Source organism: Medicago sativa, chromosome 3 (assembly GCF_051527215.1).
Source record: "Medicago sativa cultivar Bolivia chromosome 3, Bolivia_mono, whole genome shotgun sequence".
NCBI classification, from domain to species: domain Eukaryota; kingdom Viridiplantae; phylum Streptophyta; class Magnoliopsida; order Fabales; family Fabaceae; genus Medicago; species Medicago sativa.
This window is the reverse complement of record NC_140751.1, coordinates 28289416-28299791: the sequence shown is the minus strand read 5'-3', so window position 1 is coordinate 28299791 and position 10376 is coordinate 28289416. Positions and strand designations below refer to the sequence as shown.

The 10376-nt window shown below is 33.1% G+C and overlaps 1 pseudogene across 1 annotated transcript; it reads left to right on the top strand.

The window, feature by feature from the left end:
• Positions 1–1690: 1690 nt before the first annotated feature.
• LOC146936912 (uncharacterized) lies at positions 1691–4960 on the top strand (annotated as a pseudogene). The gene is made up of 2 exons (XR_015030789.1): positions 1691–2021; positions 2372–4960. The product of XR_015030789.1 is annotated as an uncharacterized LOC146936912 (transcript).
• The last annotated feature ends 5416 nt before the right edge of the window (positions 4961–10376 follow it).

Below are 10376 nucleotides of genomic sequence, written 5' to 3'. Positions count from 1 at the left end.
TCTTGGGAGTAGATCTATCAAGAATTTTGGTATACTTTGAATTGTGTTTCCTTTTTCGAAAACTTTTCTAAGTGTTTATAAAACCAGTTCAAAGTCTTTATGAGAAACATAGGTCTTATCAGAGTATGAAACAGAGTTATGCAACGAAATCGAATTAAATGCAAAAAGATAGATAGATAGATAAAGATGAGAGAGAGATGATGCAAGCAGTTATCATGGTTCCCGTCACAGACCGAGGTTAGTCCAGCCCCCTTGCACTACCAATAGATTTTTCACTATAATTTCACTAAATCACAATTTGCTCAAACGCACTAGTAAGAGACTTCTTTTGTCAATCACACAAGAAAGATACTTCTACAATCTAAGTTTAATCAAATAAAAGAGATTGTGATTTGCACTTGAAATACAATCACAATTGTAAGAAAGTTAAGTTCATATGACTTCTGATACCTAAGAAATTCTATGATATGAAAGTTTGTAAGAATTTATCTAACTTTTTGTGCGCTATATAATTTGACAGAGTAAGGACACTTGTAAAATTCTAGAATCTTGTTATTTTTCTTCAACAACGCATGTCCTTATAAAGGAGAGAATAAGCGAGCCGATGTTGAAGAAGTGTCAGCGCATCAAATTAGTCATTGAGAAGCTTGATAATGTCGTTGAGTAGTCATTTGAAATTCTTTTGCTTCTATAGAATGATCTGTTACATTCTCTTTGTCCTTCAATTTCCTTGTTTGTTTCTACATGTGATCATAAGAAGATAAATTATACTACTCTGAGTCTGATAATGATATTCCTTCAGAAGACAACAAGGACGTTGACTTTTTGGTTAACCTTTCTTCAGATCTTGTTCCAAGTCTTACAAACTTTTCTTTTGCATTTGATGCTTTCTTATACGTTCAGAGTCTTGATGACTCAAAACTAAGATTTAACTTGAGAGCTAGAATTTAATTCTATGGTTCTGCATACTACACACATCAACATATTCAATTGTTCTTTATACATCATTATTATCAAAACTTCGTAGACATTGTTCAAAATTCATTTTGGTTCAACACACAATTTCCAATTGTACACACTGCATCTCAATTGAATGATAGAGATTATAACTTTTTATAATCGATGCAGCAATCTTCAAGGAGACAAGTAAATAGTGTTGCCCATCTGCTAGCAAGGGCGTCATTATCTTATGCTAGTCCCCATGTTCATGATCATATGCCATCTTGTATTGAGACTATTATTATTAATGAAATGAGTTAAATTTATTTCTGTCAAAAAAGAAAACTTTTTAAAATCATTATCTTATGATATAAGTTGATCCAAGGTTAGATAAAAAACAAACTGAGTTGTTTTTTACAGCACCAAATCTATTTCCATTGATCATGCGAGGAGGTGAAGGGAACACGATAGCAGAGAGCTTTACGTAGCGTCGAGTATGGTGAATGATGAATTGCAATAATCTGTTGTTTGAAGAGATGGAAGTTGGGTGACTCTAAGGATTTGGAGGAGATCCTGATGAAGTTTAAGATGTTGGTTTACTATGTCTTTGTTTTATTTTCTTTTCTACATTTTCATCTCTTTATTCGGTGCCAGGGGCGGAGCCACTCACATGGTTGTGGGGGCTCCTGCCTGCACAAACTTTTCTATTTTTTTTATATACATATACATATACTGCTAATAACACCCTACTCATTATTGTTTTAGTAATTTCAAACATATCAAACATTTCCAACCCAATTGCCCAAGCCCAAGGCCCAATTGACTACAAAATTCTAATTCACCAACACAACACACATCCAAAAATCAGTTCACAATTTCACAGAAGCAGAACACGCACGCTTTCTTTCATTCTTTCTCACAATGAACAAACAAATTCCCTCTCTATTTCAACCACATCAAAAAATCAACCACATCTACATCCTTGTTTCTAAATAAAACTTCCTCTTCCTTGTTTCTTGTTTCTCTAATCTTCTTATTCCTTATTTTTTTTCTCTCTTCCTCCATTGGTGGTAATCTAAGAGGTACACTCTCTTCCTTATTTTTATGATTTTAAACTTATTTGTTTTATTTGTTTATTATTGTAATGAGAGTTAACATCTATTATTAGCTTGTTGATATTGAATTTATGTTGATTGTGTAAACTTTATTGTTAGGGTTTGATTTGGGATTATTCAACAATCTTAAACTTTACTGCTATTTTATTGCTTTAAGTGTTTGTGTTGATGTTTTTATGTTCTTTTTATGATTGATTTCCTATGATTTTTATGTACTCATGAGTAGTGTTTATAGGGTAGTTATAACTTATAAAAAAAAAGGTAGTGTTTTTAGAATTATAAATTGATTCTACTCTGATGAATGTAATTTGCTGCAGTAAACATTCAATGAAGAGATTTTACAAACCAATTTCAGAATCAGAACAATCATCAACTCCTAATCCTAATCCTCAAACACTTGATGAATGTGAAAGTATACAATTGGGTCCACCTTTGAAGAAAAGATGGTTAGAATTGGATTTGGGAAAGCTTCCTACTGATCCTGGGTTGAGGCCAAGACTTTTAGATTATCATCCAAGTGATAGAGAAAAAATTAGGAGATACTATTTTCAAAAGGGCCCTTGTCAACCAAGAGAGATTAATTTTCCACTTACAAAATTTGGAGATTCCTCTCGTAAGTTTAATTTGGAATGGTATTCAAAATATGGCGGTTGGTTGGAATATAGTCAAAAGGAAGATGCAGCATATTGCTTATGTTGTTATCTCATGAGATCACATCTTAAAGAACATAGAGGTAGTGGTGAGGCCTTTATAACAGAAGGTTTTACAAATTGGAGAAAAAGTGATAGGTTTCAAGTCCATGTCGGAAGTGTAAACAGCGCTCATAATCAAGCATGGAGAAACTGTCAATATCTAATGAAACAAAAACAACATATCGAGGGAGCTATGCACAAACAATCCCATCAAGTTAAAGTGGAATATCGAATTCGCCTGACTGCCATTCTTGATTGCATTCGATATCTGTTGATGCAAGGTTTAGCTTTTCATGGTCATGATGAGAATTCATCATCAAGTAATAAAGGTAATTTTCTTGAGCTTGTGGATTTTCTTGTTAACCATAATGAAACTATTCGTGAGGTTTGGAAGAATACTAGTGGAAATCTTAAGCTAACATCTCCTCAAATTCAAAAGGATATTGTTAGAGCTGCTGCCTATGAAACAACTAAAGCAATAATTCATGATCTAGGAGATGATTTCTTTGCTATTATGATTGATGAATCTCGAGATATCTCAGTTAAAGAGCAAATGGTTGTTGCTTTACGTTATATTAACAAAAAAGGCAAAGTTGTTGAGCGTTTTCTTGGTATTGTTGAGGTTTCGAATACTAGTGCTTTATCCTTGAAATCGGCTTTAGAGGCATTGCTTGCAAAATATGGGTTGAGTTTGTCAAGGATACGTGGACAAGGATATGATGGGGCAAGCAACATGCGAGGTGAATATAATGGTCTCAAAAGCTTGATATTGAAAGAAAATTGTTCTGCTTTTTATATTCATTGGTTTGCTCATCAACTCCAATTAGCTCTTGTGACATTAGCAAAAAAACATTCTGACATTGCATCATTTTTTAATCAAGTAGCTAATTTGTCTAATGTTGTTGGAGGATCATGTAAGCGTCGAGATGCTCTTCGTGAAAGTCAATTTAAAAAGGTAGAGGAAGCATTGAAAGTAGGAGAAATAACTAGTGGGCGTGGCTTGAATCAAGAAATCAGGGTTAAGAAGGCGGGGGATACTCGATGGAGTTCACATTATGGTACATTACTTAGTATAGTTTCTTTATTCTCTTCTATGATTGATGTGCTTGACATGATCGAGGAAGATGGAACAAGCTCGGAGCAAAGAGGTGACGCAAAGCTTTTGTTGAAATGTATGCAATCTTTTGAATTTATTTTTATCTTGCACTTGATGAAAAAAGTTTTGTCAATTACTCATGAGTTATCTCAAGCACTACAAAGAAGTGATCAAGATATTGTTAATGCCATGAAATTAGTCAAAATGTCCAAACAAAAGTTACAAACTGTAAGGGATAGTGGTTGGGATTCTTTGCTCCATGAAGTTTCATTGTTTTGTGAACATCATGAAGTTGTCATCCCAAATATGGATGATACCTATCAAACATATAAATAGTCAAAACGCAACTCAGAGAAAGTTTCTAACTTACATTACCTTCAAGTTCAATTCTTTTATCAAGTGATTGATCGACAACTTCAAGAGTTGAATAATCGTTTTTCAGAAGTGAATACTGAGCTGCTTCTTTGTGTAGCTTGTTTAAACCCAAGAGATAGCTTTTCTGCATTTGATAAGAAGAAGTTGATTCGTTTAGCTGAATTTTATCCTTCAGAATTTTCTCCTGTTCAACTATTGGAACTAGATTCTCAACTTGAAAATTATATTTTAGATGTATGCTCTGAAGATGCATTTTTTGAATTAGAGGGGATTGGTGATTTGAGTATAAAGATGGTGGAGACAAGAAGACATATTGTGTATCCGTTGGTATATTTGCTTTTAAAGTTATCTTTGATACTACCTGTGGCAACTGCAACAGCTGAAAGAGCTTTCTCAGCTATGAAGATTATCAAGACTCAGTTGCGAAATCGAATGGGTGATCAATGGCTAAATGATTGTCTAGTTACTTATACAGAGAGAGAGATTTTTATTGAGATTGAAAATGACAAAATCATTCAATATTTCCAAAATATGACAGGTCGTAGAGGACAATTGTAAATGTTGTTGGCTGGGTTTTGGTTTGGTGATGGCTTTTGTTGTTTTTGTTGTTTTGGAGCTTAGGCAGGGGTGCTCTTTTCCTACTATATATTACAGGTTTTTCTTTTTGCCTTTTGCTGCAGTGCTGTTCTGTTTTCCTGCTATATATTCCAGCGGCCTATTATTTATAGGTGTTTATTTGTGTATTTTGTTCTTAGTTTTTTGGCACTTTGTTGTTAATATATATATAGTGCCTCCACTAGTTGAAATTCCTGGCTCCGCCCCTGTTCGGTGCCCTCTCAATTTCAGCCTCTTTCCATTGGTTGATTGATTTTTCTTCTTCTTACTTTATAGACTACAAATTCCTCTAAGGATACACCAATATGATCATAGCATAAATTTGGTTCGCATGCATGTGAAGTATTTGGAAGGCAAGGAACGATAAGCTTTAGAACAACAAGGAAGTGCAGCTGGAAAATATAATTGAAACAGTGAAGAGGTCGTCATGGAATTGGTTTAAATTTAAGGCAAATAACATGGATTTTGATGTGAATCATTGGTATTTGAATCCTAGAGCTTGTCTTGGATGCGTGGACTTGTAACTCGTCGTTGTGGTGGACCAGTGCTGCTGGAAATGGGATAATTGCTGTTAATTCTGCAGCAAGCTAAATCTGGCTCTCTTTTAGATTTGGGTTGGAACTTCCCTTTGTTTTCTAGGCAAGTCTGTGCACATAATTCATAGCTACAGGAGAGAAGGGCTATATGATTGAGAATCTTTCTCACAATTTTATCATGTTGATATGAGATAAACATATATGTTGACTCTCAATGAAATTAATTGGTGGGTGAAGTGTTTATTAATTTATTCTTCTTGTAAAAGGTGCCATCGTCGATGTATCTCAAAATCCTAGTCCATTTTACTCCGAATTTGTTGAAAAATGTTCCTTGCATTTTCTTTGGATTCCGGTAGCTTGTTTGTGGCTTGGAGCGAGATCCTTCGATGTGTAGCCTTTTATTCCGTGAGCAGCTCCAGTGGTCAATCTCCTATATTTATTTGTTGGAGTTTTGGTGTGTTTGTACTTGTGAAGTTCTCCTCTATCTGTAGCTGGTATTATGTTTGTTATGTTTCTTTCTTCATAGGATTTGGCCTGATGAGTTGATCAACTTTCTGTTTCTGCTGCCGTTTTTGTATCAGCCTGCCAGCATATCTTGTGCTTCCAGGTTTTGTACATTATCATTTTTGAATAAAATTTTCTTTCTTTTGCCTCTTCAAAAAAATAAAAAAATAAATAAAACTTAGTTATGACTTTTTGTTTGTTGAGGGAATCAACTATCGAGAGATGTACGGTGAGCGCAAACATGTAAGAGGAAGGAAAAAGTTTAATTTTTTGATAATGACCTTTTTTAGGGGAAAAATTATGACTTGTTGTTGTTGCTCAATATTTCTATTATTTTATTCCCTAACGCAATAAAAAAAAGCAGAAAGACGTACACGTGAGTGCCTGTCTTTTCGCTAGTATAGTATAGATTTATTGATTTGTTTGTTAGTATTATATTTTTGTTTAATTGCACTTTTGTTTCTAAAGTTTCACTATTGTACGATTTTGGTCCCTAAATTTAAAATGAGTGATTTTGATCTTCAACTTTATCCCTTTTGCACTCACTAGTTTTACATACATATTTTAACCAATTTTGACAAAGGGGAGGTCTCCGATTTCTGTTTATTTTGAATTGGTGTAATATTATGTCTAGAGGTGTTGACTCGGCCTAGCAGTGTTGACTTCGGAAAATACATAAAAAACGAATAGGTCATGTCAGATTTCCTTTTCTAAATTACTTGGTAACTAAATCATGAACACAATTGTGCGGATAGCCTGGCTTACGATATTTGAACAGACGAGTTAGGCTAATGTCTTAGTCACTAACTCTCTCATCTAGTTACAACACCTTAATGTCTTAGGTGAGTCAAATTTAACTACGCCTAAATATTGTCACAAAGCATTAATAGAATACGTTTAAAGCTATTAAAGATTGAACAATTATACTGGTTCAACTACTAAAGCGAGAGTTAGTAGTCATTGGGATTGGATTATCTCATGGATGTTTATAAACGCACAAAAAATCATTGCAAGAAAATATAATTAAATTTGTTCAAAAAAAATATAATTAAATAAAACCAATGCAATCAACTGTATTCAAAACATAGTTCAAGGTTACATAAATCAAGCAAATACAAAGAAGTTCCTCTTCATGTCCTAACATAGCGAATTAGCTACTCACACTTCCTAAACATAAAATATTGAATAAGAAAAGATAACCGTAAGAAAAAGATCAGTGGTTGACGATTCCTTTGCTCTCAAATGGCTCCGGTTGTTCCAAATCTTCCAAAATCGTGTCTCTACTTTTGTATTTGTATGGTCATGAAAAGGTATTTTCCCACTAACATATGTGCTTTGTGTTTATAGGCGAGCGTTTTCCTATTGGCGCCATGCGAGTTACAATGAGACAATACACATCATAACTCTTTTTTCGACCTCGCAACACGCAGCTAATTCGAGTTTGAGTGGGTTCAAGTCCGGTCAATGAGTAAAAAGTTAACATAACAATTAATATACTAACATTTGTTATTAAAAAAATACATATACTTTTGTTGGTCCAAATATCTCTTATATATATGTCCAAATGCATATGGAGTAGTTTACTAGATGCGTGTGCGTGTATATTACATAAGTTGTGGTATAAATTTCACTTAATAAAAACTATGATTTATATTTTCTCTTAATATATAATAAATAAATAAAAATATCAAAACTCACATTATAATAATAGTAGTAGAATTTTTTTATAAATAACAATTGTACCGTAAAACAGAGTAGAGCGGAGCCGAATGATACAAAATGGAATGGAGTGGAACGGAACGGAGAATTCATTCCGTTGTTTTGATATTTTATAAAGTGACAGAATAATGTTCCATCCCATTGTTTGAAAAATGGACGGAAAGGATCAAGTTATTACATTTGAATTCCATTTTTACCCTTCATGTGTAATTAATCATTGATATATATATATATATATGTATATATTATGTAAAATTCTTATATAAAACAAATTATTACTAAAATCTCATCATCTTATATTTTATAATATTTGAGGACTTGCATTTAAATTATTTGAGGACTTGCAAAACAAAAAGAGAACAAATTAATTTTTTTACTAAACGCATATGCATAGGTGATTTTTTTGTTCTAATTAACAAATGAATAAATTGAAATTAATCTCAGACATTCAAGAAAGGAATGTAATATCTCAGCTCAACATGCCTTGCGAAGCATAGACATTTAAGCGATATCATCAGCTCAATATGTCGAGTAGGCATGACAACAAAACCCATACCTGCAGGTGCCCGCCTGAATCAAACCTAATTTGACGGGTTTTCCCCTCTTTGACTAGGTTTGGATTTTCCCTGATTTCAAAACACGAGTACGGGATGGGTAATGGGGATATATGTACCCACCCCGAACTCATACCCAAACCCGTCCCAAATGTTGAAAATCAACTTATTACCCTTTTTTTATAAATAGAAACTCAAACTCTAAATCATTTCACTTACATAGTTAGAGTCTCAGTCTATCAGTTGACACTTATTTATCATAGTTCTCTCTTTTATCCTTCCATATCTCACAATCTCGGCCTCTCTCTTCTCCATCACCATAGCCATCGATCATCATCGTCTCTTTGCTGGATAATGCATTACAATATTGCGCTCGAGACTGAAAAATACTTTTATTTTTATAAAAATAATAATATCCACTATGAGGATGGGGATGGGGCGGGGATACCCGAACCCGTTGAGGACGGGGATGGGATTCGATTTCTCATCCCAATTGCGTATGGATATGGTAACGGGTAAGTATATGAGAGTAGGGTATGGGGACGGGGAAGGTAAAACCCGTCCCCACCCCGCCCCATTGTCATGCCTAATATCGAGAACATTTTTTTTACTCAATTGAATACAAACTAATTGAAAGGAATATTAATATTGCTGGAAAATGGAAAGATCACAATGAGAATACAGATAAAAAGAAAGCTTCAGATCTCAACTAGAAAACAAACTTTTCAAATTAAAATATGTATACATGGTGAAATATTTTAATCAAAAAAACTTGAAGTGGGTTGTATTTGAGAGAAATAGGAAATAAACAATGATAAAATAAAGATAGGGATAAAGTGTAATATTTAAATTATAAAGTTTCATTTCATTGCATACACCCTAAATTGGGAGGAATAAAAAATTGAAGGATTGGAGAAAATAGGATGGGATGGAATGTGTTCCATTCATTATATTCCATTCCACTTTATTCATTTTTTGCAAATCGAAACAATGGAATATAATAACTTACCATTTCATTCCATTGGTTATCACCAATCCAAACATTTATCAAACTTTTACAAGAATGATCAATATATTTTTTTATTTTGATATCAATATATTTAAAAAGGTTTATCTAACTTTTATAAGATGATATTTTAATATAAAAGACATTGTTCTTAGTTATGAATATTATTATTTTTATATATTATTTATTATAACTGCATCACAATATTCAATTAATTTTACACCTCTTTTTAAGGTGATCTTATTTTTGCATCACTTGATATTACAAGGTCACACTTTTACTAGTGAGATGACACCTGAATGACCAATCTTATGTATCTAGCGTATAAAACAATTTCCTTGTGGTATTAGGCCAGGAATTTTATTAGCAGAAATGGGTGAATTAAAACACCAACACCGCCCGCGAATACAACATCCATGTGTGTTAGGAGGACATCCAGGTTGACAATCTGAATCATATTTACAAGGTTTAGTTCCTTCAACTCCTTTTCCTTCTAATTTGATGCACATATCTACATATACAAACAATGCACGAGTACATATAAGATTAATATGTTGTATGTAAAAATGAAAGATTTAAAGTGTAAAATTTATTGAAGTTATCTAATTTCATCAAAACACAAAGCAAGACAATTTGATCATTGATTTCAAACCTGATGCAAGGATGAACAATGCCAATGAAAATATAACTGTGACAACAGTTATCCTTTTAGTGTCCATTTTGTACATAGAACATATAGTATTCCATCGATGTCAATTCTTTATATATGAATATGAAAACTATATTTAAAAATAACATTTATTTATACGAGACAAAAATAGTATATTATATATTTTATATTTATCTATAATTTGTCTTTCCATATGGTGAGACTTCATCTTGACCATATTTATCTATAATACTCTTCTTGACTCTTCTCTTAAAATTATCCATCTTAGAACTTTCCTTCTTTGCGTGTTCTTCTAAAGGTCAGAACAAACATCAATAAAGTGATCTGGTTTCTTGTAGTTGAAGCAAGTCTTTGGTTCATCTTTCTTTTCTTTGTAGCTTGATCCTCTGGATCTACTGCTTCTCCTATGAAACCCTTTTCGTCATCTTCTTAAGATATTAAAGCCTATTGGTCAGAAATGTCATTTCTTCAACATCAGAACCATCTTCAGAATCTTGCTCTGAAGCTTCTTATTCTGATTCCACAACTTGAAGTGCTTTGACAGCTTTACCCTTA